At 33.0% G+C, this 4,768-nt stretch overlaps 1 long non-coding RNA gene across 1 annotated transcript; it reads left to right on the top strand.

Annotated features, from left to right (window-relative positions):
- The first annotated feature begins 1,466 nt into the window (after nt 1-1,466).
- Nucleotides 1,467-2,124, top strand: LOC145736583 (uncharacterized). The gene is made up of 2 exons (XR_014180022.1): nt 1,467-1,621; nt 1,842-2,124. It is a non-coding gene; the product is annotated as an uncharacterized LOC145736583 (long non-coding RNA).
- Nucleotides 2,125-4,768: the final 2,644 nt, after the last annotated feature.

Here is a 4,768-nt window from a genome sequence, read left to right as displayed (position 1 = left end):
GGCTTGAATTTACCAAAGTCTGTTTTTCGCTATTTGATCTCCAAGGTGACCTTGAACTGTCAAATATATGTCAAAATAAAGGTTTTATAAATTTTGCTTTAGGAAACGATGAAAAGCACTATAGATAATTCACATACCAAATTTGAACCGTCTACGTAGCCCTGATAGCTTTCTACGTCAATATTTTAGTGCGGCTCCTCCTGTGAACAAAGCATTTTGTAAAAAACGCCTTAACTTTAACAGTTTTTATAATAAAAACTCGAAATTTGGGATACCAACGTTCAGTCTGGATATCTCGAGTGTGCCGTAGGTGGCTTCTCGGAATTCAATATTTGACATGACCTTTGCTTGTCAAATAATCGTGATAATGTTAAAATTTATTTATTTTTTTCTCAAAACTGTAAACGGTGCTCTCCAAAATCCCTATTTTGAATATAGTGCTTCTAGGTTGTTCCGTTATTATTATAGGTTAAATTATTTTCATCTTAAAAACATTCCGAAAAAAAAATTATTTCAGAGAATGCCCCACGCAAATGGTGGAGCACCGCGGCTTCTTTTGACTCTATTGTTACAGTTCATAGACGCGACGCCACCTCGTAAATTGCGTCGATCGCCGAAATGTTTATTTTCTGGTTTTATTTATTTAATATAAAATATAAGGCATTAATACACTACTAGTTATCATCTGGTTATTTGATCCTATTGTTCCTTACAAAGAAGTGTATACATTAACTATTTACCTGAATTAAAAACTTGCTGATAAAAAAACTGTAGTTACGTATAAGGCTATAAATGCATATTTGAAATATAAAATTTTGTTACTTATTAGATATAAATCTAATCTGGCGTTGATAGAATTTCTATTTTCGACCTTGGACGTCACCTTCACCTGTCAAAAATACGTCAATTTTGACAGAACATCATTTTTTCATTTTTTATCGAAAAGTATCACCTTTGGCGATATCTGTGTCAAATTTCAGATTTTTAAGCTGATTGGTTACCTCTCAAAGTACATTTAAGTCAGGACTGAACTAGCCAGGTAGGGATCTCGTGGAAAACCGGATAATTTCCACAGTTTTCAACTTAAAATTTTTAAATTTGGTGTACGTCTAAACTAACCGAATTCCTCAAATCTGGCGTTGATAGAATTTCTATTTTCGACCTTGGACGTCACCTTCACCTGTCAAAAATACGTCAATTTTGACAGAACATCATTTTTTCATTTTTTATCGAAAAGTATCACCTTTGGCGATATCTGTGTCAAATTTCAGATTTTTAAGCTGATTGGTTACCTCTCAAAGTACATTTAAGTCAGGACTGAACTAGCCAGGTAGGGATCTCGTGGAAAACCGGATAATTTCCACAGTTTTCAACTTAAAATTTTTAAATTTGGTGTACGTCTAAACTAACCGAATTCCTCAAATCTGGCGTTGATAGAATTTCTATTTTCGACCTTGGACGTCACCTTCACCTGTCAAAAATACGTCAATTTTGACAGAACATCATTTTTTCATTTTTTATCGAAAAGTATCACCTTTGGCGATATCTGTGTCAAATTTCAGATTTTTAAGCTGATTGGTTACCTCTCAAAGTACATTTAAGTCAGGACTGAACTAGCCAGGTAGGGATCTCGTGGAAAACCGGATAATTTCCTTCCACAGTTTCTTATAACTCTAATTTAAATCTAATGTAGTTCGTAATTACGAAGTAAGGTAAATTTTATATTGGTTTCATTAAGTCTAATAATTGAAAACATGATAAAGTCGTTGATACATTTTTTTATTAAGTTCAAACAATTTTAACAAAATATCAATTAAATTAAATTAACCTCTACCTTTCAGAGTATTTGCAAAAATGTATGTTTTCCGGTCTATGCAATATGCAGAATTCACCATTCTGCCTGTACAATTCGAGGTCTCTTTTTCCTGTGGTCTAAAAGTCTAAACTCCTCGGCGCTTCTGTGGGTGCTACGGTGCTCCTGTAGGTTGCAGCGGAAGGATTGACGTCTGTGGGAAAGTGGGGATGCAAAGCGATAAGGTTTTTAAACTCTCCTAAAGTAATTAGGTTGAAATTCGTGCACATGATAAGTTTTCTGGGACGTTTTAAGAATAAAAGAAAAACGAACACTTTTTTTTAATTATCTGATTTCAGAAAACCGGAATCGTCTACCGACCTCCCTGTCTTTTATCAAAGCAAAAATATTAAAATTGTTGTCTTTAAAGTGTGTCTAACTACAAATTGTCAACTTTGGGAGGCCAGATTGTTTTTCTTGGTTAAACAATCGAACCTTAGTTTTTATGTCCCAAAAACACTAGTTAAATCAAAATGATTTACTTTATTGACCGAGTGCCTGACTGGACAGGACAAGCGTTTACTTTATTTGCACACAAAAAAAATGGAGTTTGTTTTTTTTGAAGGAGGATAGGTAAATGGGGTACACGATAGCGAAAGTCCAAGAACAAAATGATGATTTACAAAACGTCCTTGGGGTTCATATTTTATTTCGTTAAATTGATTAAAAACAAAAAGTTAAAAAGGGTCAACTCAGTGTAAGTCCTACTCACAGTCAACTTGCTGTTTTCGACTTAACAAGTCATCATCTGTCAACCCTTATACTACTCCAGCGGGTACCGTAACGTTGATGATGATGATAATCCCTATTTTTAATTAAAAACCCCAAATTAATTTTATGAAAATTAATTAACAAAAATCAAGAACACTGGAGCAGTCTACCGACTTCCCTGTTTTAACTTAATAATTAAAGCGAAAAGAAAAGCAAAATCTTTAAAATGATTTCAAAACTCGACTTCGGGATGCCAATTGGTTTTTGGAGAAACCAACAAACCTTAGGTTTACTCATAAACAAATGGACGAACTGGACCAATTTTCATCCGTGCAATTTGGGTCAGAGAGTGGCCCGTATTTAATTAACTTTACTTTTAACAACTTTCAACCAGACGACTTCCCCGTTTAGGTGGCTTGGAATTTGGAGATTAGGTTAAGGAAAAATAAGGCGGTGTGGGGGAAAAACGGACACGTATTGTCCACCACATCCCGATCACTGCAAAAATGTATGTTTTCCGGTCTATGCAATATGCAGAATTCACCATTCTGCCTGTACAATTCGAGGTCTCTTTTTCAGTCAAGTAGGGAAAAATTGACATTTAGAGAGCACCGTTTACAGTTTTGAGAAAAAAATAAATAAATTTTAACATTATCACGATTATTTGACAAACAAAGGTCATGTCAAATATTGAATTCCGAGAAGCCACCTACGGCACACTCGAGATATCCAGACTGAACGTTGGTATCCCAAATTTCGAGTTTTTATTATAAAAACTGTTAAAGTTAAGGCGTTTTTTACAAAATGCTTTGTTCACAGGAGGAGCCGCACTAAAATATTGACGTAGAAAGCTATCAGGGCTACGTAGACGGTTCAAATTTGGTATGTGAATTATCTATAGTGCTTTTCATCGTTTCCTAAAGCAAAATTTATAAAACCTTTATTTTGACATATATTTGACAGTTCAAGGTCACCTTGGAGATCAAATAGCGAAAAACAGACTTTGGTAAATTCAAGCCCTTTAATTACCCTGCCCATATACCAAATTTCAAAATTTTGTCTCAAAAAATGATGAAATTATCGCGTTTTCTACGTGAACTCTGCATATAGGAATTGCTAGATCTAACTTGACGTAGAGGGAAAACTATTGAAGTTAAAGTGCTCAAATTTGGTATAGGGGTTATTGATGATGCTCTTCACGATTCTGGGTAATAAAACCAAAAAAAAATTGAAATTTGTCATGTTTGACAGCTCAAGGTCGCCCCCAAGGTCACAGAACCGGCATCTGATAACGTCAGATTCGAGCCAACACTACACACTGTACATACACTTGCACATTTCTAGTTGAAGTATTAATCATAAATTTAATTCTTGTCCATAACAGCCCAGAGTAAACAAGTAACCTGGACTACTTTGTTTACTATGTGTTGTTATGAACAAAAATTAAGTTAATAATTATGTCTATGTATACCTGCTAATTAAAATTAAACTGACTTTTCACTAAAGTCAATCAAAAGTTTTCTCAAAGTTAAAGCTACGCATTTGTATATGACATGCTATACTTAAAAATTACACTAAAATAAAATTAATTTTACCTAACTTAAAAGTAGACCAACTTCCAACATTAGGTGAATTTCAGGCTAATTTGTGAACCCTTTGTCACTTTGTGTTGTTATAAAATGTGAAACTTTATTTATATTTTTTCTCGTTTTTTGTTTTGGTCTTACTCCATATCTTCAATTTCTTTTCCGTTGTTTTATCAAGGATACACCAATTCCAACTAGAGCAGTAATCACAAACTATGTCACAGCCAAAGAAATCTTAATCAATTGTTAATTAGTTTTAATTTTACAAATGATTATTTTATAGGTGAACTTTTTTATGAATGAAATCATGAATCTTTCACCTTCTTTAGGTTAGAATATGTCCAAAGTTATAAACACATCTATGCTATCTAATTTAACATAACTTGAAAAGTATTTTGCCCGGTTTATACTTTTAAATTAAAAAATTTAATTTGGTTTTAATTACATGTAATGCCCGGTTTATACCTCCAAATTAAAAAATTAAATTAAACTTAAATTACCTACATGTAAAATTAAATGAAAATTCATGTGGTTAATGCCCGGTTTATACCTCCAAATTAAAAAATTAAATTAAATTTTAATTGCATGTAAAATTGAATGAAAATTATTATGGTTTATA

Source organism: Ips typographus, linkage group LG12 (assembly GCF_016097725.1).
Source record: "Ips typographus isolate SLU linkage group LG12, UJ_Ityp_2.0, whole genome shotgun sequence".
Taxonomy (NCBI): Eukaryota; Metazoa; Arthropoda; class Insecta; order Coleoptera; family Curculionidae; genus Ips; species Ips typographus.
Note: the sequence above shows the minus strand (reverse complement) of the source record. Positions and strands in the feature narration are given on the sequence as shown.